The sequence below is a fragment of the Benincasa hispida genome, chromosome 12 (genome assembly GCF_027475165.1).
Source record: "Benincasa hispida cultivar pf3 chromosome 12, pf3_genome.v1.1, whole genome shotgun sequence".
Taxonomy (NCBI): domain Eukaryota; kingdom Viridiplantae; phylum Streptophyta; class Magnoliopsida; order Cucurbitales; family Cucurbitaceae; genus Benincasa; species Benincasa hispida.
This window is the reverse complement of record NC_143489.1, coordinates 33,126,832-33,154,795: the sequence shown is the minus strand read 5'-3', so window position 1 is coordinate 33,154,795 and position 27,964 is coordinate 33,126,832. Positions and strand designations below refer to the sequence as shown.

At 35.8% G+C, this 27,964-nt stretch overlaps 1 long non-coding RNA gene across 1 annotated transcript; it reads left to right on the top strand.

Annotated features, from left to right (window-relative positions):
- Positions 1-1,052: 1,052 nt before the first annotated feature.
- LOC150031945 (uncharacterized) lies at positions 1,053-27,660 on the top strand. Its single transcript, XR_016525010.1, has 2 exons — positions 1,053-8,918; positions 27,403-27,660. It is a non-coding gene; the product is annotated as an uncharacterized LOC150031945 (long non-coding RNA).
- The last annotated feature ends 304 nt before the right edge of the window (positions 27,661-27,964 follow it).

The window sequence follows — 27,964 nt, the reverse complement described above, 5'->3', positions numbered from 1 at the left end:
TCATTTTTTTTTTTGCTCAATGTTAGTTTATCTTAGATGCTATAAAATGATTGTTTTAAATATATGTTAGATCGATGTTAAATGTTACTTTTTTTTTAGATCTATGTTGAATGTTACTTTTTTTTCCCCTAAAAACATCATGTTCGGAATTTTCTGAACAATTTTGAGCCTAAAAATAAGTTTTCAGAAATCGATCTTACCCGGCCGGACTTCATACGAGGGTGACCGGCTAAGTGACCAGGCGGAGAAGATTGGGAAAGATTTAGGGAAGATTGGCGCCCGGTGCTAGACCGGCTAGGCCCATGTATATTTCGATCGAGTACGGGCAGGAAAGAGAGGAAAGGGCGAGGGGGAAGGGGGAAAAACCAGGTAGGGGTAGGAGCACCCGGTCGGGCTTCAAACTACTTGGCCGAGTACATGACCGGGCAGGGAAGATTGGGGAATATTTGGGGAAAATTGGCATCCGATGCTAGACCGATCAGGCCCATGTATATTTCGACCGGGTATAGGTGAGAAAGAGAGGAAAGAACTAGGGGGAAGGGGGCAAAACCGGGTAGGGGTAAGGGTGCCTGCCGGGCTTCAAAATACTTGGTCGGGTACATGATCGGGTGGGGAAGATTGGTATTTGGCCTGGTCCTGAGCCTGGTCGGGTATGGAGCCGAGCTAAAAACCAGAAAAGGGGACTGTGAAGGGGTATGACCGGGAAGGGGAGGGACTGAGCAAAAAAGGAAGGGGAACGGGTAAACTTGACCGAGATTGGGTAGGGGTAGGGGGCACTTAACCGAGTCTGGGAAGGGAGATTGGATGTCCGATCGGGACTAGGAAGGATACGACCGGGCGGGGAGTTTCACCCATCGCTTCTGGATTTTGACCGAGATTGGGTAGGGGTAGGAGTGCTCGACCGAGTCTGGGAAGGGGGACTGGATGACCGATCAGGACTGGAAAGGGTACAACTGGGCGGGGAGTTTCATCCATCGCTTCTGGATTGGGCCAAAATCTAAAAGCGAAGGGGTGCAGGTGGACTGGACCAGGAAGGGGGCGGGTGGGACCGGGTAAGGGTAGGCCATTGCTAATGGTTTTTGGCTCGGTCCCGTACCTGGCCGGGTATGGGGCCAGGCCAATTTTTTTTCTTTATATTTATATATAATTTGTTTTCTTTTTAAGTACTCTGACGCATTGATGTGTTGTCTTCTAATTTATCTATTTCATGAAAAATGTAGGTTATAATGGAACTAGATATGAAGGTTCATCCTAATGACCATTTTGCTATAGCCCTTTCATGTTGTTCCCACATAGGAAAGCCTAAACCTAAAATTAAGAAAAAACTAACTCCGACACAATTAGCCATGTTTAGACAAACATGTTTTGGTCCTCTCCTTGACACAAATATCATCTCCAATGGACCACTAATTCATTATATTTTTCTTCGAGAGGTAGAGGAACCTAGGAGAGATGTTATTAGCTTTAATCTTATGGGGAATAAGGTATCCTTTAGTTAAGTAGAGTTTAACCTTATTACAGGACTAAAACATCAAACTTGTGAGGGTAGAAAATTCTTTTGTTAGACTTAGAGCTAAATATCTAAACGATAATAAGGGCATGAAGGTATACGAGTTGGACTCTATTTTTCCAAGACTTGAGTTTGAAAACGATTTGGATGTAGTGAAAATTGCATTGTTTTATTTTATTGAGTTTGCTATGATGGGTAGAGAGAGGAAAAAACAAATGGATTTTGAAAATTTAGCGATCATAGACGATTGGAATAGATTTTGTAATGAGGATTGGAGCAAGAAAATTTTTGCGAATACAATTAAACGATTCAAACAAGGATTGAAAGATAAAGCACAGGCGTATAAGGGTAACGCAGATGGAAAACAACATACGTACAGTCTTTACGGGTTTTCCCATGCTTTTCAGGTAACTTAATTAGTTTGATTTAATGGATATTCATAAAAGTACACCATTGATACACACTTATATTTCATATAGGTATGGGCATATGAAACAATTTCATCATAATCTGGACGCATTGCAAACATATTGAATGACAATGTGATACCATGCATTTTGAGATGGTTGTACTCACATTCTTCTCCATATGGAGTGATTAGAGACAAAGTCTTTGGGTCAGACCCTGCCCCCGATGGGGAATCTCCGCCCCGGACGGGGATTCGGGAGAATTTCCCCCACGAGGCCGGGGACGGGGGACACCCCCTCGCCCCGCCCCGACCCCGTTTTCAACCCTAGATATGATCAATATTCCGAACCCTTCATGCAGTAATGGTGTGTGAATAAGGGATTTCATAATAATCAAACTTGTGACAAGTGCATGCTCTTGCGTGAATATTTACACGGCCTCCCAAACCTCCATCTATCATGTCGAACTCATGTTGGTCAATTGGCCTAACTTTATGTCTGCTTGCTTTGTCTGCCACATCACGAATTATTGCCATCGCATAGTCCGACAATCTTGACGTACTATTTGATGCATCCGTTCGACGTCTGTAATACAAGTCCTATAACCAACCTCTAATATAGTCTAGAAATGACGTGATTGGTAACTGCCGTGCAACTTTTAACACTCCGTTTATGCACTCGGCGAGATTTGTTGTCATTTGATTGTACCTTCTATTACATTAGTACATCCTAGCCCACAGTTCAAGACCAATATCTTCTAGGTATTTGTGTGCACCTGGATACCCTGCAAATTGACTCCAATTGTAGTTGAACATAGACTCATGACTTGCCTTGGCTGCTTTGTCGAAAATATCCAAAATGTCTTTATTCTTAAAATTAACTAATAAATTAGCTTTCAAGTGATGGATGCAAATACCATGAAATGCTTCTAGGAAGATCGTGATAATTGCCTTTTTTATGCTAGGGTGTCTATCTGATACGATAACCAAATCATGAACTTTTCCAATTGCAAATCTTAATTGTTGAAGGAATCACACCCAAGATTCATCAATTTTTCCACCAGATATACCGAACGCAACTGGGTTTGATTATTCCCATCGACCTCAGTCGCAAGCAGGAGTTTACCACTATACTTACCCCTTAAATGTATTCCATCTACAATTAAAACAGGACGAATGCAGTTCAGAAACCCCCTAATGGAAGCACCAAGAGCCATAAAAACGTGCTTGAAATATTTATCTTCCTGTAGATCATATTTAAATGTTGAACTAGGATTTTCAATTTGTAAGGCTTCACCAAATTTAGGTAACTTCTCGTACAATTCTTCTAGTGACCCCGAAACAACCACTAACTTTTCTTCCCTTGCCCTCCATGCCTTGTTATAACTTAAACTCATACCATACTCTTGTTTTATATCCTTCACAATGTCATTCGGTCTATATGAACGATTAGCATCTTTAAACTTCGACGAAATTAAATGTCTGAGAACCCAACTAGAAGCTTGTCTATGATCGCTAGTCAATATTTCATTTCTACATATGTGGATATTGTCATACTTAGAGATCTTAAATATTTCTTAATTTTTAAAATTTAACAGCTTGAAGTCCCCATTTGTATTCTTCAACAAAGCATATAACTTTGTATAATGTTGTGGTTGACCACTTCACCCTAAACTGAAAGTTACCTCTAATTACTAACATAGATAACCAAATCTTTAAATCCTTCTTAGATATAAATATGTCACCAACTTGCACACTTTAGAAGAATAAGACTGACTTGGCATGACGATTGTGCTACTAGATGGATGTGACAAGTCACGATCCGTTGCATGTGACGAGCCTCCATAGTCTTCGAATGTTCATTCTTCTCCATGCATTGTATGGTGGGTTTTAATCTTGGGTTCCTCTCCATCATCCTTCTCCCTTCAAGACCAATCATTGAAATATTGACCTTGGTCTACATCATCCCCTAAGTTATGAGTCGCCAAATTACTAGGTGATGAAGTAAGTGATGGGTTAGAATATGTAGGGGAAAATGGACTATCCGACTTCATCTTCCAATGTACTGGCTTAGATGTTGAAGGTATTTCTTCAGTTCGTCAGGTATATGAATTTTTTAGATGAAATCCTTGATTTGTTGAACACTTTGGAAGCGTGGATACGTAAAGAGGTATTACTGAGACCTCTTCCCATGTAAGGAATGTGTGTATATCTTCATAATTTCGAATTACAAATGTAGAGGCTTTGGATCTCAATTAAAGTATACATCTTATAACAAGATTATACTCATCTGACATTATACCACTTATCCTATAAACTTCGGTCAGGAATTCATTATAGGTCGTGCCCAACTCAATGTCAAACCCCCACAACTCTCCTCCATCATAATTCTTTTCCCTTTCATTCCAAATGCCACCGAAGCAAATCCAAACACGAGGCATTTTCCTATAATTTATATAAAAATATATTAATATAATGTAGTTAAATACAATTCTCAACATGGGCTAGGGTTAACTCTACCGGGCTTGAACTCGAGAAAGACCTGGTGAAGCTCGACCAGGTCACTCGGTGAGGGGTCAATCATTTTATTCCATACCTGATGAATACCCGGTGAAGCCTGGCTAGGAATCAAATTTATTCCAACATTTATTTTGTTCCCGATAAAGCTCGACCGGGTAATTTGAACTCATTTTCTTTCTACCCGGTGAAGCTGGACCGGGTATCAAACTTATTTCAACATTTATTTTGTTCCCAATGAAGCCCAGCCGGGTAATTTGAACTCATTTGCTTTTTACCCGATGAATACCCGGTGAAGCCCGAGCGGGTATCTTAAAAAAAATTTCTATTTTTTTAATGTTTTTCTTGAAGGATTGTATCATCAACAATAGAAGCACAAGGATCATCTAAGCACTCAAATTCACTAATTTTGGCAAAATATAAAGCATGTTCTTACAGAAAACAAGTGAGTTTCTAGACATACCTCTTATAGAACTTCTTCAAAGCTCCTTCTCTAGCTGTTATCTTATCCAAATCTTGTTGTAGACCATCTCAAGATCTTCCTCACTATTCTGTTGGTGCTCTAGATTGAGTTGTGGGACTCAAAACAAGCTTGAATCAAGGGATGAAGGATAAATGCTCACTGTAGTAATCTTGTTGAAGAACCCTTTCTTCAACCCAAATTTTCTCTAAAATTCTCTATAGATTGCATGCCCGAAATTCACTCCAATCTCTTCACTATATTACAGATCAACATGCAAAGGAGAGAGTTGCATGGCTTGCAGCACATGCTTGGAGAATTAATGAAGAGAAGTTAATGGCCTTTGTGTGAGCAAGAAGATGAAGATAATGAAAAAACTACATTCTCGATTTTGTATTTCATGTAAAAACCGATTTCCAATTTCCTTTTTAAAATCAAAATTTAATTTCCAAATAAATTTTGATTAATAAAACTGAAAAAATATTTTCTAAAATTAATTTCATAAATTAATTTAAAATAATAATTTAATGTCAAATATTAAATTAATTTTTGCACAATAATCATCTTCATATATTTAAATCATATTTAAAATATATTCTCTTGTTCCGTTTATTTGAACGTTTCAAATTAATTTCTCAAATAACTCTGAAGCTTATCTATTTACGAGCTAGTAGGGGGACCTCATGGACCTACAGATCATGGGCTCCAACAATTCGAGATTAATCAGCTAAACTCATTAGTTCGATCTAACCCCCATTCGTTAACTATTGGGACACTCCACTATAGCCCAATTTGAACTCCCCTCATTGTAGATATATTATGTTCACTTAATAACCATAATTAGTAAGTCAATCCTTCACAGGTTGTTCGTAATCATAGCTAGGTCATAAATACCGTTTTGCCCCTATGAATACATCTTGTTTCTTAAGTTCCTACTGATCCTCTAATGAACAATTCTTATTCACAATCTCTATGAATCAAATCCTTTCTCTATCATGAGAAGGCGGGGCCTCAATTGTTCAAGACCTAGAATTAGTACTTAAGAGAACAACCCATATGCTAACCCTAAATAGGGTAAGAGTGAATTCCATTTTGCAAGGCTATGTCCTCAGCTATTCATCCGGTCTTATCCCTAAAATGGTAAGCTTATTGAGTAGTGTTGTTAGACTACTCTCACCATTTGCAGATCAAAGGATAATCCCGAACAAACAGAAGTTCATAGCTAGCTCAGGATTAAGATCGAGTTAACCTAGGTTATATGATAAATGAAATAGTCAGTTTTAACAATAAATGGTCGTTATAAAGTAAGAGTGATTTATTTCTTGGTCCTGATCTTATGCAAACTCATTGCATAGGACGCCCCCACTCCTTATGTCATAACATATACGAATTAGGATCACATCGTATGTAGCACTTTACAACATTTTGTAGCAACTACAAAGTAGGCCGCATTCAATGGTGTTACCAAAATAAGGTACCCAACCTTATTCATGTACCATAGATCATTTTGACTATTTACTCGAACCTGATCCACTCTTATGTCTCCACATAAAGTTCAAGTACTCATACAATAGTCATGGGTCTTAGTTTATGGGATTTAGTCATACAATTTATGAAATCAATAATAAGTATATTGATTATAGAATATGTTTATCATTTTACAAACTGCGAGTTTTAAGACATAAAACCCAACATTTTTATAAATTTATAAATAAATATCAAATTCAGGGCATTATTAAAAAAAAGAAAAAAAGAAAAAAGAAAGAATCAACAAAGCAAGCATAAATCAAACTCCAAAAATGTCATTTAGTTTTGTCAATTTTCCCAGAAATTAGTGAACTATTGAGAATACATACAAAAATGAAATACATACCTTCTTACAATGGAGTGTATAAAATTACAACTTCGTGAAATACAAGTTTTGGACTTGACGAATTTCGTTCTGGAAACAATTTAAATTTGGTGGAGAATTTTTTGTGTGAATAATTTTTTGTTAATGATTTTTGGATAAATTAATTTTAGGTAGAGAATGTGACCTAATTTGGTAGGTTGGTGGTTGAAATTGAAAGTGGAAATTTAATAAGGGGCATAAAAGTAATTATACAACAAATATTTACCATGCTTACATCATTTTCATCATCAAGGTGGTAAAAAAAAACCCGTTTTTAAAAAATAGATCAAAAAAATAAAATCAAACTTCCAATGGGTCATTTTTGTCAATTTTCCTAGTTTTAATGAGAGAATGGTATTTGGCCTGTTGGGAAGAAATTTTGAGAATTACGTTCATTGGGAAGAAATTTTGAGAAATATATTTTGGTTTTTTTTTTTTTTTTTTTTTTAAAGATTACTATGGGTTGATCTAAAATTAGGAGAGACTTTCATTACAAATTGAGAAGGAAAATTAAAAAAATTAGGAAATAAAGATATTGGGTAAAATAACTTGAGGAAATAATTAACTTATCATAGGTGCTTGTGATGAGATTTCCTTAATTTGTTTCAAATATGTTGAAAATAATTTAATTGGTGGTTTGTTCCACTAAATTCAATTTTTTTCATATGATATTTTTCTACTTTATGAATTTTTCATATCATTGTTGTCTTCGGTTTGGCTTGAACATAAATTTTTAAGTATTCGCCTATAATGGATGTGCTTTATTTATGTTTTGAACCTTAATTAAGTTTTAGAATGAATATTTCAGAACTAGAATGTGATCATAATTTTATTGATCTTAATAAATGGATTTTATTCTAATCTTATTTTTGAATGGTGTGTTAACTAAGTCATCCATCTGAAGGCATGAATTTAGACTTTGTGATGAGTAAATTAGAAGATTGATTTGTGCTAATTGTCATATGGGTTTGTGATAGATAGTTTTTTTTTTTTTCCCAAATTACTATCAATTGGATGATGATGGCAAAGATTTTCTCAATGTGATTCAAACCTTGATAGAAAATTCAAATTTTTAGATCTATTGAAGATATTTTGGTTGATAATTTGCTCGACAAATATAACTTAAATTGTTGAGATTTCTCTAACTAATTTGAATAAACTTTAATATAGGTTGGATTTCCTATATTTTTAAGCTTGATGATATTCAAATTTTTATATATGGTATGAGAGTTTGAAAATTATATTTAGTTATTATTTAAACATGATATTCAATATAATGTGTTACTGTGGTGTGATTGGTTGATAATATCACAAGACTGCAATGTGGTTGGCTAATTTTATTACAGGAAAAACTCGAGCAACATGTTGTGTAACATGTTAAAGACATTGCCATAGACATTGTTACACGTCTGGCAACAGATTATGCAGAATATCTTTTCCATATGTCTACCTGATTTGCAGATTTCTGTATCTGCCTTCCTTATTTTCCTATAGAGAATATTTATTCACTCCTAAAAGATATTCTCAAAACTAGCCTTATTTATATTATACTCTTATTCAATTTTAGGGTTAGTTGCCTTATTTGATAAGTGTGTGTATTGGGAGTTTTGAGTTTAAAGTTTGTCCAAGCCTTAACCTCCATGTATTGTTATTGAAAATCTTTGTGTTTGTCATTGATGTTGGGGTTGATGGCCTATCTCGTAGGTCCTATAGTTTGTAATTGTATTGTACAAACAATTTATTTATGTAAAGCCTAAAAGCTTTGAGCTATATGACTTTTAACGTAAGATTTTGATAAGGCCCAAACACAAAAACATTTATGTTTTAAATGACCCAATTTTGAAATTGGTAGGTAACATGGGTGGTATTGAAATTGCCACATAGCTAAAGATCATTAAATAAGTAAAAAACTTGAACTCTTTAATCTAATTTTCATTTTCAGAAATTTGCTCTCTCTCTAGGGTTCTAACTTGTTCTCTCTCTGTTGCTTCTTGAGTTCTTGATGATTTATGGAGAATCTTGAGTGAAGAATCAAAGAAATTAGCGTGCAATTAAAGAAGTGAGTAGAGAAGAAGAAGATCTACACAGTGGTTATAGTGGTTCAGTCATTTTGTGACTTTCATCCACTTTCAAGGTATGATTCTCACTATTATTCAAGCTTTTAAAAAGTCTTTCTCTATGTTTATTTACAGATTCACGCAAAAATGAGCTCCCACTATCTTGATTTAATTTTCGTACATATTTATACAGGAAGTTAGTTAAAGACAGTAGTCTTGAGAAGTTATTTTTCTGTTTTGGTTAACTTCTCTAACATATGCTTTGTTTTCTTGTGTGAGATGAACTAGAATGAAAAGATTCAATTAGAGCTTGATATGTTTATGTAAATTTTTAGCTCATTTCTTTTTACAATTCTCCACATTAAGCTGGAAATCTTCTCACACCTTGAATTTTCTCTTGTAGTTTTATTCTTCAACTGAACAGTCTACTACTTTTAGTAGATTTAGACAGTATTCGAGCTTAGAACGTACCACTGCTTTAATTAGGCAGTTAGATAAGTTTTCTTTTGTCTTTACCTTTTCTATTTTGATTTCTCCTTTTTCTACTTCATTTCCGATAAAGTGCATTTGTATGTTTACATGTTTTATTCTGTCATGAGGGTTCTTTGTTATGCATATTGCACTTTGGTTGTCACATTTTATGTTGATTGTATTCTGTTTGAAGCCAAAGTCTGATAGGAGTCATTGTATCCACTTAGCTTCTTTTACAGCCTCTGTTAGTGCAATGAATTTTTCTTCTGTAATAGATAGGGCTACGATAGACTATAAATTTGATTTCCAATTGATAGTATTTACTCTAAATTGAAAGACATACCTTGTGAGTGACCTTTCCTTGTCTAAATCACCAGCAAAGTCTGAGTTAGAGAAGCCTGTTAAACTTAGGTTAGTTTATCAGGGTGTCTATATAAGAGGCCCTTCTTTTGAGTACACACCAAGTATCTGAATACCCATTTAGTAGCCTCCCAATGTGTTTTCCTTAGATTGCTCATATACCTACTCATTAGGCTGGAAAAGTGAGCTAGATCGGGTCTAGTGCATACCATCAAGTACATGAGGCTACTTGTAGCATTTGAATAGGGAATTCTCTCCATTTCTTTCTTTTGATCTTCAGTAGTGGGAGAATCTTGGGCTGAAAGTTTAAAGTGACGTGCAAGGGGGTAAGAGACAACTTTAGCTTCTACCATGTTGAACCTTTTTAAAACTTTAGAAGTATATTCTGACTAGTAGAGGAATAACTCTCCTTAAGGACCATAAGGTCCCTTCGGTAGATCAATTGCGGTATTTTATTTGACATTTAGTAGCATTAACACACAAAACTAATAAACAAACATCCAAGGTTATCTTCTGTAGCTTAAACATGTATGTGGAGACATACAAGTGGATCGTGTTTAAGTGATAACCTAAATGATCTATAGTAGATGGATGAGGTTGGGCACCTTATCCTAATGACACTACGAATACGACTCGCTTTGTAGATGTTATAATTGTTGTAAAGTACTACAAATGATCTGATCCAGATCATTCATGTAAAGACATGTGAGTGGGGGTGTTCTATACAAAAAGGGTTTGTATAAGGCCATACCACAAAATGAATAGTCTTATTATATAACACTGTTAGTAGTAGAGACTTATATTTCACCAAGATGACCATAGGTGACATGACTTGAATCCTGAGTGAGTTGTGAACTCCTCAGGATTTAGTGGAATGACCAACAGTTAATGGAAGTTGAGTAATTTAATTAAAAGAGTTTAATTCATTATTCAAGTATCATTGGAGCTTCAATCTATAAGTCCATAAGGTTCCCTGGGTAGCTCAATTGGGATAATTGAGAATCAAATTAATTTTGGGTTAATTTGAATTATTCGAATTAATCGAGAAAATTAATTATATATTATATGATTAATTTAAATTAATTATATGTGATATAATTAATTTAAATTAATTATATGTGATATAATTAATATAATGTATTTGATAAATTATAATATATAGTTTATTTTGAGAGGAAATAAATATTTAAATATGATTCAAATATAAATTTATACGAATTTGATTTATATAAAAACTATAGGTTAAAAGTTAATATGAATTAGATTTATATTAAACACTACAAATTATATGAGAGATTAATAACCTTATGTTATATTTGATAAAACATAAAGTTAGTTATATATATATTAATTGTTAATATATGTATAATTAGTTATATATTGATAAAGTAAACATACATGCAGCGGAAGAAATCAGAATCAATAGACACTCTAATTATACTTAATTTGAGTTTCAAAAGCATGCAATAAAATTTTTTTAAAGGAGATGTGTTTTAGAATACATAATTCGATGAACCATTGAAATTCTTGCTCCTCTCCACGAATTCAACCTCTAAATCAATAGTGAACCACCAAAAGGATCTTCTCTACTATCCTCTAACTTGGACTGAGAGGTGGAATATCAGATTGAGATGAATTAGGTGAGAGAATGATGAGGGTTTGAGAGAAATCCAGAAAATCAGAATTTCAGAATTTCATAATGCATGAAGTCATTCCAAGATGAAAAATTGGAGTATCTAAGGTGTTTAAACTTGCAATCACTCACTTAATTAGCTGATTGACACTTCAATCAACATTAAATGAGTGGCCTAGGTGTTAGTTAGTGGATTAATTCAACAAATTTTGGATTAATCCACTAACTCAACATTTTTTTTAATTTTTTTTTCATTTTCAATTTCCATTTAATCTTCACCAAAATTAAATTTAGTTAAAAAATTCAAATATGAATTTGAATTTTACAAAATTGAAAATAATTTTATTTAAATAAATAATTAAATAAATTTAATTAATTATTAAAATAATAATTTAATATCAAATATTAAATTAATTAAACACCTAATTGATACATGAATCTCATTCATGTTAATTAATATTTAAATCAATATTTAAATATTGTAAACTCTCCGATTTACACTTAATTTTTATAAATAAAACGTTTAATTTCGATAAATCAAACGTTTAATTATATCAAATATAATTAACCAAACCCTAAATTGAATTTGAACAGTTCAAATTCAAAACCCAAATTTCGATTTTGAACATTTCAAATCCACTTAATGCACTAATCCAAGGTATAATTTTTTCAGCTAGTAGAGAGACCTTATGGACCTATAGATCATGAGCTCCAACGATTTGAAATAAATTGGCTAAACTCTTTAGATCGAATTAATGAATATTCGTTAACTACCAAGACACACCACTATAGCTCGATAGTTGCACCCTTCTCACTATAGATATATTTTTATCTACTTTAACCATAATTAGTAAGTCAATCCTTCACTGATTATTCGTATATACAACTAAGTCAAAAAAACCGTTTTACCCCTATAAATACATCTTGCTCCTTAAGTTCCCACTAATTCTCTATTGAACAATTGGTTTATAGTCCAACTAATAAACCATATCCCTCTCGACCATGAGAGGGTGGGGCCCCTTTTATTCAAAACCAAGAGTCGGTATTTAAGAGAACAACCTATCTTTGATGATTATTCTAGGTATGTTTAATTCATATCCTCCTCAAGCTTTAACATTCATCGGACCACAAAGGTCTAAATGTATAAGTTTTAGGGGTTCTTTTGCTCTAAGACCTTTTCCTATAAAAGATCTTTTGGTCATTTTACCCTCAAGACATGATTCACACAGAGGTAATGAACTGTCTTCTAACTTATTTAGATAAACATTTTTTACCAGCCTCTTAATCCTATTGAGATTTATGTGACTAAGTCTTAAGCGTCAAAGATAGGCATTGGGAGAAATCTTTCGTCTTTTATTTTGAGTTTCTGCCGTTTTAAACATCTCTATATTTAAAATGGCTTTTGCTTCGTTTGGTTTTAACACATACGGGTTATTTTCAAGTCTAGCAGAACAATATGAACCCCTCTTGAACCAATGAACACTTCATTAATATCATAATTTTACTTTGTACATATTTTCCAGTAAACAAGATATAGAGATTAAGTTCATTTTCATTCTATGTACATAATATACATTTTCAAGTAAAATGTAAGCATCTTTGAAATATAACTTGACGTCTCCCACTGCTTCTACTGAAATGACTTTACCCATTCCCATCTTGAAATTCATTTCATTTTCTGATAGTTGCGTCCAGGAACTAGTTTTTTGAAGAAAAGTGCAAATATGGTTAGCGGCGCCTAAATCTAGTACACAAGTTAAGTGAGAACTTTCCATTAAACATCTTTCTACCACAAGTAAATCGGATTTACCTTGGTTTTCCTTTTCAACTCTTTTTTAAGCAAGATACTGCGGGCAATTGCATTTCCATTGCCCGTCTTCATTGCAATGAAAACATTTTCTTTTTAGTGCTTTGTTCTTGCTTTTCTTTACAAGGGCTTTCTTCTTCCCATTTCCTCTCTTCTTCATCTGGATACTCTTATCCTTTGAAGAAGAAATAAACTTCTTTTTCTCTGAGGGTTTCATTCCATACGAAGATCCCTTAAGAGATTTCTTCTGTGAAACCACATTTGCTTCACTTTCCTTGTTTTTTATCAAGGACTGGTAAGTTTGTAGTTCATTCAAAAGAGTAGTCAAATTGTAATCAATCTTATTCATTACAACATTAGTATGAAATGTTAAGAAGCTTTTTGGAAGAGACTCCATAATCATACCAACTTGACTTTTCTCATCTATGACAGCGCCATGAGCTTCCACAATATTGAAATGGACCATCATGTTTAGGACATGTTCTCTAATAGAGGTCCTCTCTTTCATGCGGAAGTTATAGACGTACTTAATAGCATCATGTCATACCAAAGAAGACGGTTGCCCGAACATCTCTTGCAACGATACCATGATCTCATGTGTAGTGACTATGGCTTCAAGCTTCTTAATAAGCACATCAGATATACTTACTAAGATATAGGCTCTGGATTTATTATTAACCCAAACACTTCTATCATAGGCTTCTCGAACATTTCGGTTAGCATTTGAACTGGGAAGAGGAGGACATTCCTCCGTTAAAACGAACCTCAAATCATCAACCAATAGTATTGTATTTATGTTTTGATTTCCAGTTTGAAAACCTTCACCATTGAATTTATCGGAAGCTAATAGTTGTATAATCGAGTTCGACATTGCTAAAAAATAAACAATATTCTATTAGACTTATGCATCTAAATCTAATTTTAGCAAAAAGTAATAAAGCACCCATATTTCTTTATTTATTTGCAACGATACATTAGTGAGTCAGGATAGATGCTACCGAGAGGCAGTAAAATATTCCTTCACTAAGCAAGACAATCTTGACCAAATCCTATCTCCAAAATAACTCTTATTTCTATAGTCATTTAGTTACCATTTTCGATCAAGAACATACTAATGTTAGGATTGGTGTCCTAATTCTCCTGGAGTCTCATTGTTTTGTAAAGATACACATTGTTTGATGAATAAAATAATTGTTATTTAATTCTGGCATTTACTCATATCCAATAAACAAAGCTCCTTGGTTATCTTGTGTGAACTTAAGCATGTATATGTGATATATAAGTGGATCATGCCTTAAGTGATAACCTAAATAGGTCTGTAGTATAAGGATTAAGGTGGGATACCTGATCCTGGTGACCTATGGATATGGCCCGCTTTGTAGAGGTTTGTAAGTGTTGCAAACTACTACAGATGGTAGATCCTAACCATTCATGTGGAGTGTGCAAGCGGGGGTGTCCTATACAAAGAGTTTGAATAAGACCTGGACCACGAGATGACTAAACTCTATGTATAACGCCGTTGATACTAAGGACTTACATCTCACCTAAACGACCATAGGTGACACGACCTCAATCCTGAGTATTTTGGAAACTCCTGCTTTTGAGGGCGGTCCTTTGATTAGTATGGGTGAGAGTGGCCAGATTACCAACTCAACATGCCTACCTTTTTGGGGACTTGTCTGATCTAGAAGCTAGAAACGCAATCCACAAGATGGAATTCACTCATTTCCCAAAGCATGGATAAGTAGAGAGATTGCTCCCTTAAGGGTTGATTCCGGGGCTTGAACATAGTGGTCACAACTTCTCTTTGGAAGAGAAGACTCAGTCATAGTAGGACCATGACTTATGTTCATTAGAAGAATCAGTGGTACTTAAGGAGTTAGATGTAACTACATGGTCATAACGGTTATTGGCTCAGCTGTATTTACGAGCGATATGTGAAGGGTTGTCGCACTACTGATTGGTTAAGATGGACACATAATATATTAGTGGTAAGAAGAGTTCAGCTGTCGGTCTTTAGTGGAGTGCCTGGCAGTTAACAGATGGTGGATCCCGTGACTAAAGAGTTTAGTCAGTTATTCACGTACCATTGGAGCTTTGAGCTACAGATCCATAAGGTCCCCTTGGTAGCTCAATGGATTCAGTTGAGGATCAGTTCTTGGTGTTGATTTGAAATGTTCAAATTGACAAGAGGTATTTTGATTATATATGACATAATTGGTATGATGTATGAGATACATCTAGTGGAGGATTAATGTAAATGAGAATTACATTAAGTACCATGGAATAGAAAAAGAACTATGGTTTATATGTTTCATGAGATGAAATATTAAAACTATAGGTTATAAATATAGTATGATAAGTTGGTTATCATTTATATTTATAATAATATTAATTATTGGATAATTAAATATTTTTCTCTAATAACCAATTGAGTGAGAGGTTATTGGTGGTTCATGGTAACTGTGAGATAAAAGAAAAATTGTTTTCCTAATTTTAGTAATGTTGAAAAATTGTTTTGTGATTTCTCTCTCGGAAAAACATCTCACGGAGCTTGTCAAGTAAATACCGATTTACTAAGCGAAAACTTATTTTAGTAAACGATCGTGTAGTGTTTTGTAAGCGACAGATACTATACTAAGGGATGAGCTAAACGATCACTTAGCTTTTGCTAAACGATTGGGCATCGACCTATACGATAGGTTTCTGTCTTCTCCCACTTGTCTAATCGTGTACACGATTGTTCATGCCTCATTCGTCTACCTCAAACCAAGTCCAAACAGAGCCCACCCTCTGGATTCTCTTACCGAGAATACCAAGGTAGCCTTCTTGGTGGTGTCATACTCAACTCGAAACCGTCGAGGTTCTGTGGAGGCCATTCGTGTTGCTAGGGTGTTCGTGACCAAGGCAATCGTTGAGTTCGAACTCGAAGTGTTCATACAGTGTTGCGGTCGTGTTGTTTGAGCGTTCGTGAGCAAGGAACATGGAGACGAGTCGACAAACGTTCGTTGCTTTTCTGCTTGTTCAATTGTTGTTTCATGCTGTAATTTCTATATTGATTACATGACTGTTTGTTTTGTTTACGACTATAATTTGTAATGTTCATTCATGATTGTAATTTGGAATGGTCTATTCTGCTGCTCATGGAAATCCTTGTGATCGATTTCCTTCAATTGGTATCAGAGCCAAGTTATCTGATATTCCAAATTACAACTATGTTTTGAACTCAATTTTATAGTCGCGGTGGGTTTCTGCATCTGTATTTAATCGTTAAGTGAATTTATGGTTGAGTTGATGAATGTGTCGGGTTTAATTTCCTTTTCTTAAAGCTTTCTGTGATTACAAAGTGTTAATTTATAAGGGCCCCTGTGTTTTTGGGCGTAATTAACTTTGCAATCGAGTTTGTAATTCAAAGAGTTTGAGTTAGTCGAGTCGTTCGTGATGATGTTTCGAAGCATGGTGATGCAGTTCTCAATGAAGAGGAAGACTAAGCGTTGGTCGAATTGTGTAGCCTCAGGTAAATGATCGTTTGGATTTAACTATGCGATCGTTTAGATTTCTCTAAACGATCGTGTAGTTTTTACTACACGATCATTTAGCTAATGCTAAGCGATGGGGTAAATTGTTTACTTTATCACGTAGCATTGGTTGCTCGATCGTGTAGGTGCCGGAGGTAGACGATCGTAGTGGGAGCATGTGATGCTCATCGTTTAGTAAAAGGCATGCATTAAACGATCTTGTAGCTAGCAAGCTTCATTGCTTAGTTACTACCTACACGATCGCTTAGGCGATAGTGCTTCGCAGCATCGTAGTTGTTTAGACGATCGCGGAAGGCGGGCGTTGTGCGAAACGCGCTAACTGATCGTGTACCTTAGGCTTCATCACTTAGTAAAATGTACACGATCATGTAGTAATAGCTAAACGATCATTTAGATTTTTCTAAATGATCGTGTATTAATTGCTAAACGATCGTTTAACTCTGGGAGCATTGGTAAGCGATGAAGAAAATCGTTTGTTTTATCGTGTAAACGATCACGGGGAGTTTAGTACACGATGGTTGGAGACGCGATGCTTTGCCCGAGCGGTTCAAGACCCAGTTTGCCTATTTGAACCGGAGACTCCTTGCCTATGTAATAGTTAGCTTTATTTTTTGTGATTTTAAGGCAAATTTACCTGGTTCATCAACATTGATTTATTATACACGTGATGTATGGTGCTTATATGCCAAAGTGTTTTACATATAGTTTAAAACCCACCTTAGGTTGTGCAATTATTCATGCATCATGTATTATAAATGTTATAATCTAGCATGAAGAAATTACTTGAAAGCATGTGCATGCATCATGAAATATAAGAGTTATATTTTGCATGCAGTGAGCATTATCATGCATAATCCTTTTATTATAAATGTTATAGTCTAAGGGTGAATGAAAACATGTTTTGCTTGTTTCATTATTGTTTTGTATAAGTGTTATATAAAAGAAGTAGCAATGAATGGATAATGCATTGAGCATGACACTTAGGCTATTTATAATCATTATGAAAGTCTTGCATATGTTAGCTTAGCATTGTGGTTGGTTTCCGTTTATAAGTGTTATAAAGGAAATTAGACCTAAAATCAATAATTCAGAGTTGCATGTGGACTTAGGGTGAACACAAGTTTTTTAAAAGGGTTTTAAAATTGGATTGAGATAGACCTAAGTTCAAGTGGTTCTAAAGAGTTTAGTAACCTAGATTAATCTTTTAAAATCGGTTTAATAGGATTAAATTGGTTGGCATAAAAGATTAAATTTGTTGTAAATCTATCTATAAGAGACCTTTTGCCTAAGGCGGGTTCTAGCTAGGCTGGGGTTCTTAAGTTGATGGAAACATAACACCCCTACTTGGGAACCTACCTGGAAAGGTGAATTAGATAGATTTTCAACAAGCATGCGACAATTTGGTCAAAGATTCTGTTAAAGAGTTTAATGGATGATGATAAAAAATTGTTTAACTATCCAAGGTAAAAGTTACTCTTAGGCAACCTGAAAGTCACTTAGTTAAAATCCTTAGCCGTGTTTTTTCTAAGTAACCTAAACCCTAGGCTATAAAATACTTAGTGGGAGGAAGATATGTATCTGATATGTCTATGATTCCACTCACATCTCTCCCTGTATGTTCACACTGTGGGATTCATACTTGGCCTCGTGGTGCCCTGGGAGCATCCCCCTTCAGATGGTGTTTGCATTAGTCAATATCAAGGTAGGCGGAGAGAGTGTTTATAGTAAGTGGGTGAAAGGTGTGTCAACACGTCCTATGGCCTCTGTCATTCGTTCACACTGTGAGATCATTCTGTACTCACCTTTGAGCATTCCCCCTTCGGATGGGTTTTGTGCAGTTGGTCAAGATCAAGGTGAACTCTAAAAATGGATAGGGTCGCTTTAGGTTTTGCCCCAATCGAACTTTTTCTCTTCAGATTGGCTTTTTGGGGCGGACTTCTAGGGCCTAAAATGGCGGGTCATATTTACGGGAGATTGTTAAGTAAGTTAATGATCTCTTGGCTAAATCAATGATGACTAGTCGTTATAGGAGCAAGAGTTATTCTGGTATTAATGACTGGTTGAGAACTTCTCAATTTAGAGGAGGGATAACTGACCTTCCTTCGGCGGCTATTGTCCTAAACCTTTGAAGCGTCATTGCGAAACTAGATGTCACACGGGGTTCATGTTAGTTTTGCTAAAACCTTATTAGATGTTGTTTTGTTTTACAACAGGTATTTGTTTAAAACCTAACATAAATCATTGTGTTTTTCTTTTCAGCAACTCGTTAGTATTTTCGTTTAAAGCTTTAAAAATGACTGATTACTTACAGCGGAAAGAATCGTGTGAAACGAATTTCGTGGAAAACGACCTCGATCCCATTACTCTCCAAAAGTGGAGAAAAGACAGTAAATATGATTGATTGGTTTTGGAGACATGTCTGGAAGAGAATGATGATTCTGCCTAGATCCTTGATTCGGGTGCTAGCAATCATATCAGTTCCTCTTACCAAGGATTTAGTTCCTGGCAAACATTGCCACAGGGAAAGATGACTCTTCGAGTCGGTACTGGTGAGGTTGTTTCAGCTGTTGCTGTAGGCAGGCTGAAGTTATTTGTTGACAAGAAACGTTATCTGTTATTGGATAATGTTTTTGTAGTTCCTCATATCAAGAAGAACTTAATTTCAGTTTCTTCTCTCATTGAACAAGACTATATCGTCTCATTTTCTGAGAATAAAGTGTTTATTTTCAAGAATGGAATGGAGATTGGTTATGGTTCAATGGAAAATAACTTATATGTACTAAGGTCGTTAGTCATAAAAGCCTTATTTAACACTGAAATGTTCAGTACGGCAACAACAGCTAAAAGACCAAAGGTTTCTCCTAAGAAAAACGCTTATCTTTGGCATCTGAGGTTTGGTCACATCAACCTCAATAGGATTGAGAAGTTAGTGAAAAGTGGACTTCTAAAGAGTTTAGAAGAAAACTCCTTGCTGGCATATGAATCATGCCTCAAACGCAAGATAACCAAACGACCTTTTACTGGAAAAGGTTACAGAGTCAAGGAAGCCTTGGAGCTTGTACATTCAGACCTCTGTTGTCCGATGAATGTTAAAGCTCGAGGTGGGTATGAATATTTCATCTCTTTCATAGATGATTATTCAAGGTTCGGGTATCTCTACCTAATGCAATGCAAGTCTGAAGCCCTTGACAAGTTCAAGGAATACAAGGCTGAAGTTAACTTGTTAGGTAAGAAGATAAAAACACTACGATCTGATCGTGGTGAAGAGTATATGGACCTCCAATTTCAGAACTATATGGTAGAACATGGGATTGCGTCCCAACTCTTGGCCCCTGGTACACCTCAGCAAAATGGTGTATCTGAAAGGAGAAATAGAATCTTGTTGAACATGGTTTGATCTATGATGAGTTATACTCATCTTCCAGACACGTTTTGGGATTTTGCAGTGCAGACTGCATGTTATATCCTGAACAATGTTCCCTCAAAAAGTTTTTCTGAAACACCTTTTGAGTTATGGAGAGGCTATAAAGGTAGTTTACACCACTTCAGGACTTGGGGCTGTCCGGCACATGTGCTAGTGACTAACCCAAAGAAGTTAGAACCACATTCAAAGGTCTGCCTCTTTGTAGGCTACCCCAAGGAAACGAGAGGTGGATTCGAGTGAGAATAAAATGTTTATTTCTACAAATGTTATCTTCTTGGAAGAAGACCACTAAGGGATCATAAGCCACGAAGTAAGCTCGTTTTCCGTGAGATCTCTGGTGAGACTGAGACTGCTGAGGGTTCAACAAGAGTTGTTAAACAGGCCGACAGATCAACAAGAGTTGTTGAGGTCGAAACGTCTAGTCAACCAACTCAAGAGTTGAGACTGCCTCGATGTAGTGGGAGGGTTATGAACCCACCAGATCGCTACATGGGTTTGATTGAAGCCCAAAACATCATTATGAATGATGGGGTCGAGGATCCGTTGTCTTTTAAGAAAGCAACGTAGGATGTTGACAAAGATGAATGGGTTAAAGCCATGAACTAGGAAATGGAGTCTATGTACTTCAATAACGTCTGGGAGCTTGTTGATCCACCTGATGGGGTAAGACCTATTGGTTGTAAGTGGATCTATAAGCAAAAGAGAGGTATAGATGGAAAAGTGCAAACCTTTAAGGCTAGACTTGTGGCAAAGGGTTATACCCAGGTTGAGGGAGTTGACTGTGAGGAAATCTTCTCACTTGTTGTCATGCTCAATTCTATTAGGATTCTGCTATCCATAGCCACATTTTATGATTATGAAATATGGAAAGTGGACGTCAAGACTACCTTTCTTAATGGTAATCTTGAGAAGACCATCTATATAACTCAACCAGAGGGGTTCATAGTTCCAGACTAAGAGCAAAGAGTTTGCAAGCTTAATAGGTCCATTTATGGGCTGAAACAAACATCTAGATTTTGGAACATCATATTTGACACTGCGGTCAAGTCATTTGGCTTTGACCAGAGCGTTGATGAGCCTTGTGTATACAAGAAGATCATCAACAACTCAGTAGCTTTCCTGGTACTGTATGTGGATGATATCCTACTCATTGGGAATGATGTAGGGTATCTGATTGACATTAAGAATTGGCTAGCTGCCAAGTTCCGAATGAAAGATTTGGGTGAGGCATAGTATGTTCTCGGGATCCAGATCATTTGGGATCGTAAGAACAAATTATTAACCCTGTCTCAGGCATCGTACATTGATCAAATGTTGATCAGGTACATAATGCAGGATTCCAAGAGGGGTTTATTACCCATCAGGCATGGAATCGTTTTTTCTAAGGATCAATGTACTAAGACACCTCAAGAAGTTGAGGAGATGAGATGGATTCCCTATGCTTTTGCTGTAGGAAGCTTGATGTATGCAATGTTGTGTACCAAACCTGACATTTGCTATACAGTAGGGATTATCAGTCGATATCAGTCTAATCTAGGATTTGATCACTAGACGACGGTCAAGTCGACCTTCAAGTATCTTCGAAGAACGAGGGACTACATGCTCACGTATGGAGATAAGGATCTGATCCTTACAAGATACATGGACTCTGACTTTCAGATTGATAGAGATTCTCGCAAATCGACATCTAGGTCAGTGTTTACTCTGAATGGAGGGGCTGTAGTATGGCGAAGCATCAAGCAAGGATCCATCATGAATTCCACTATGGAAACCAAATACGTAGCCGCTTGTGAAGCAGCTAAGAAGGCAGTTTGGCTGAGGAAGTTCCTTTCAGATTTAGAAGTTGTTCCAAATATGGGTTTGCCTATCACACTTTCTTGTGATAACAACGGGGTTGTGACAAATTCGAAGGAGCCTTACAGTCATCGTCGGGGTAAGCACATAGAACGAAAATATCACCTGATTAAGGAGATTGTGCATCGCATTGATGTGATAGTCATGAAGATTGCATCGAAGCACAACATTACCGATCCCTTTATAAAGGCCCTCACGGCTAAAGTGTTCGAGGGTCACCTGGAGAGTTTGGGTCTATGGGATATGCGGCATCTTGTCTAGGGAAAGTGGGAGAAAATATTGGGGTATGCCTTAGTTTATTGTATATTGTACATTTTTATATTGTATTGTACATTAGTCTCCCGAGTCATTAGGACAAGTGGGAGATTGTTGGGATTGGTGTCTTAATTCTCCCGGAGTCTCGTTGTTTTGTAAAGATACACATTGTTTGATGAATAAAATAATTGTTATTTAATTCTGGAATTTACTCATATCCAATAAACAAAGCTCCTTGGTTATAGCATGTATATGTGATATACAAGTGGATCATGGCTTAAGTGATAACATAAATAGGTATGTAGTATAAGGATTAAGGTGGGATACTTGATCTTGGTGACACTACGGATACGACCCGCTTTGTAGAGGTTTGCAAGTGTTATAAACTACTACAGATGGTAGATCCTGACCATTCATGTGGAGACATGCGAGTAGGGGTGTCTTATACAAAGAGTTTGAATAAGACCTGGACCACGAGATGACGAGACTCTGTATATAACGCCATTGATACTAGAGACTTACATCTCATCTAAACAACCATAGGTGACATGACCTCAATCTTGAGTGTTTTGGGAATTCCTGCCTTTGAGGGCGGTCCTTTGATTAGTATGGGTGAGAGTGGCCAGATTGCCAACTCAACATGCCTACCTTTTTGGGGACTTGTCTGATCTGGGAGCTGGGAACTCAATCCACAAGATGAAATTCACTCATTTCCCGAAGCATGGATAAGTAGAGAGATTGCTCCCTTAAGGGTTGATTCTGGGGCTTGAACATAGTGGTCACAACTTCTCTTTGGAAGAGAAGACTCAGTCATAGTAGGACCATGACTTATGTTCATTAGAAGAATCAGTGGTACTTAAGGAGTTAGATGTAACTAAATGGTCATAACGGTTATTGGCTCAGCTGTATTTACGAGCGATATGTGAAGGGTTGTCGCACTACTGATTGGTTAAGATGGACACATAATATATTAGTGGTAAGGAGAGTTCAGCTGTCAGTCTTTAGTGGAGTGCCTGACAGTTAACGGATGGTGAATCCCGTGACTAAATATTTATAATAATATTAATTATTGGATAATTAAATCTTTTTCTCTAATAATCAATTGAGTGGGAGGTTATTGGTGATTCATGATAACCGTGAGATAAAAGGAAATTTTTTTTCCTAATTTTAGTAATGTTGAAAAATTGTTTTGAGATTTCTCTCTCAGAAAAACATCTCACGGAGCTTGACAAGTAACTACCGATTTATTAAGCGACAACTTGTTTTAGTAAATGATCGTGTAGTGTTTTGTAAGTGACAGACACCGTACTAAGCGATGAGCTAAACGATTGCTTAGCTTTTGCTAGACAATCGCTTAGACTTTGCTAAACGATTGAGCATCGACTTATACGATAGGTTTCTGCCTTCTCCCACTTGCCCAATCGTGTACACGATTGTTCATGCCTCCTTCGTCTTCCTCAAACCAAGTCCAAACCGAGCCCACCCTCTGGATTCTCACATCGAGAATACCAAGGTAGCCTTCTTGGTGGTGTCATACTCAACTCGACACCGTTGAGGCTCTGTGGAGGTCGTTCGTGTTGTTGAGGTGTTCGTGACCAAGGCGATTGCTGAGTTCGAGCGCGAAGTGTTCGTGCAGTGTGCGATCATGTTGTTCGAGCGTTCTAGGTTGCTGTGTTCGAATGTTCGTGAGCAAGGAGCGTGGAGACGAGTCGACAAACGTTTGTAGCTTTTCTCCTTATTCAGTTGTTGTTTCGTGCTGTAATTTCTGTATTGATTGCATAAATGTTTGTTTTGTTTATGACTGTAATTTGTAATGTTCATTCATGATTGTAATTTGGAATGATCTATTCTGCTGCTCATGGAAAACCTCGTGATCGATTTCCTTCAACTAACACTTAGTAACTCTTGTAAGTGTGACCCTCATTTTTTAGATTTCATAGAACGGTATGAATATGCCCCTGAATTGGAAGACAATGTTCAAGACGAAATTGTGAAAGCCTATTCATTTCTGAAGTTTGGGTTATTCTGAATCCTTTGTTACAACCCTCCAAGGGGATTTTCGTGGCTAACGACTAGCTAATGCCGCCTAAAAATGATAGCAGGCACAACATAGAAATCTCATGGTTCAAACTAATGGAAGAGACCATAGGATATGTTTACATATTTCCTTCACCTACTTACCATGAACTACTTCCCCTATTCACCTTGTTATTGACCCATGCAAACAATTTCCGAATGAAGCAGTCAAGGTAAAATCGATACGAAGCCGATTATGAATCTCACGGTGTAAACTATTAGGGACGTGAGAGCTAAAAACGATATATCAGATATATTGTTAGTCTTCCATTGAAGTGTTCTAACATATTGTGTATACGTTTACTTATATATAATTCGGCTATAACTCTTATATTTGGATTTAACCTACGATGTCTAGGAGATAAAACCATTTTATTACCTCACACCACTCACACAAGCTCATTAAACCGGTTAACAATGCTCAATTATTCGACCATAATCCCCAGGTAGGAGGTGTTCCGTAGACCATCAACTTAAATACCTCCAGCATTAGACAGGATTATATACCGGTTGAGTTTGTAACTGTATTTTATAATATAATGACCGATTTTAACTATTAAAACAAGTTGTTAACCTAAATGAGCATGCAGCTTATCTTTGTTATGGATTTTAATGTCTAATCCAATTTTATAATAACTTATAAAATAATAGACATGCTTTCCATTCATAACATTCATCAAAGGCATTCAAACTTTAATATAACAGTTCTATTAAACTTTAGAAACCTTAAACATCCATACTATATATTATAACTCTTTATAATATATTTTTAATGCATGTAACATGCTTCCTATGGTGGGATTTTAAATCTACATGGCATACATTATGCACATACATGTTTAATTTAAATATAACTACATCACATACATAAATATTTAAACAACACCGATATGGTTCAACTTTGGAATCTTAAGCAAGCAAAATAATAATTATTACAAATAATAATTAAAAGAAAAACAAATTGAATATGGACCACTCGACTCGACCCAACCCAAACCTGAACCGCCCGAACTAGCCTCCAATGCTCCAAATGAGGCTGAACCGAGCCAGACAAGGTTGAATCGAACCAGAAAAGAACCAAACCGATCAAACCGACTTCACCCGTGCAAACTGGCTCACGAACGCGCGCGTCTTTTTGAGCTATGATGAACAGCATCAAGACGCTTCATCCGGTGCTGCAACGCCTCAATCTCTAAGATGAGCAGCGTCGTGACGCTCTAAGAACAACATCGAGACGCTGCGAGGGCAGTAGCTTCAGTCCAGTTTCTACTACTGACCTTGCTTGCTTCAATCTTTGGTTACAACCTAGATTCAACTCTACTGGCTCTAATAAAATTATAAACTTTAGAGCACACATATAAGCTCATCAATAAAGAGCCAATTACGAATTTAACAACATAATCAAAGAGAAATCTAATGCCAAAGTTAAATTCCAACCATATCAATCAACCAAATATGCATCTATAGAAATTCACCCACCAAGCTCAAATCAATGTTAATTGAGTGTTTAAATCATGCTCTGATACAAATGATAAAGTTAACATACATGTAGCGAAAGAAATTAGAATCAATAAGTACTCTAATTACACTTAATTTGAGTTTTAAAAGCATGTAATAAAACACTTTTAAAGGAGAAGGGTTTCAGAATACATTACCTTCGATGAACCACTGAAATTCTTGCTCCTCTCCACCAATTCTACCTCTAAATCAACAGTGAACTACCAAGAGGATCTTCTCTTACTAGAAGAATTTCAGGCTTTAATGTCGGTTGGAAAAAGCGAAATCAGATGTATGATGTCGGTTTAAAAAAAATGGATCTTTAATGTCGGTTTTAAACCGACATTGAAGATGGGCTTTAATGTCAGTTTTAAACTGACATTAAAGGTGTAATTATTATCTTTTCTTATTTTATTAAAAAATCAAACACACGTGCACCTGCTTTTATCCTTTTCATATTTACCGGTTCCAAAATTGGAACTCTATCGCGCGCGTCAGCCTCCATTTCTCTCTTAACCAAACCCTAACCGATCTCCTTCACCGTCCGTCCATCCGTGGTTGTCCGCCGGCCGTCCGTCAGTCTCCATTAAGTTTGCTGTTCGTTGTCCTTTAGTCTCCAATCGTCGATCTCCATCGCATCAGTGTTCAGATCTATAGCCGTGGGTACAAATCTGGTCGTCTCTGCCATGGTTGATCTCCATCACGTCCGTTAGTATGATCTTTTCTTATATCCATTTTTTTCAACTTGTGATATATTATTCTCACTTATGATCTGGTGTACTGGGAATGTATTTAATGAAGTGCAAAATCTTCATGTTAATTGATATAGCAAAGTTTTTATCAATCTATGGAGATCTTCCTTACTTATAATGAAGTGCAAAATCTTCATTTGCTACATAGAAGCATTAACACAGTAAACGTTCTATAAAGAAAAATAAAATAAACTTTGTTAGTCTAGAAAATTAGCCAATCATATTAAATATATTAAAATACATATAATAAATAAATTTAGGAAATATAGAATACTTGTGCCATTGACTTTTAGGAGCAGGGCAGGGCAGGGTAGGGCAAGGGCATGGTTTTAATTAATTTGTAAAATTGAATTTCAAAGATATGCCATCGTGGTCTCTGCCACAATGAAAGTAACAATGGCAGCATAAAAGTTCAAGCAACCGGTTAATGTGTAGGTCTCTGCCACAATGGTATTTGATTTGTGTTTATAACAGAGTATTTTATTTGTGTTTTCTGAACTTTGAAAGGTTAATGTAGGTCTTTCTTCCTTGATGGATGTTCACATAGCATATCTAGATATCATGAGATCGTTTACTGAATTTGTGAATTATTGACAAATACCATCATGATATATAAATTTGTGAAAAAATAAAGGTTCTGGATTCTTATATGCAAGTTCATGATACCAAATTATCCTCAAGCTCTCCATTATTGGGCAAACATTACATGATAGTATAAATTCTTAAACTTTCTTCTTAGGATTGTTGATTCATTGTTTGAATATGTTAAATTGAGATAAAAATTAAACTATTTCAGAGTAAGGTTCTTTTGGAAAGTAGTTGAATTAGAATCTTTGAGGCAACTCATTTGAGCAATAATGAAATGATTTTGAGTGAAGTTTTTCATTTGTTAGGTTCAAGTTTGATTTGTAAGGCTAAATTTTGATTCTTGGGGATTTGGAAGGAAGATAGAAAGATTGCATTGGACGTGTTTTAAGAAGGTTGACAAGTGGAGAAGGTGCACCCAACACAAAAAGGACTTCATAACAACATTAATAGCAAGTTATGGTAATATTTATAAGATGCTTATCTTAAAAGTCTATTTGTTCTAATTTTGTTGATGTTGCATATTTTACAATCATAATTTTATGCTTTTAAATTTTCCCTTGTTATTGTTTTTTTTGTAGATTAAGTTGCATATTTTACAATCATGGATAAGTCATGGATGAAAATAAATAGAATGTCAACTGAGTATGGTTTAGGGGTTGAGATGTTTATTAAAAATGGTCTACAACATTCAAATATACCGAATGTCATGAGTTGTCCACTTTTGAAGTGTGTGAATGCAAAGACTCCAGATGTGAACAAAATAAGAGACCATTTATTTTTTAATGGTATAGATCAAAGTTATCAGACATTAATTTTTCATGGTGAATCATTACCGATTAAGAGAAACAATGAAAATGTGTCTACTAG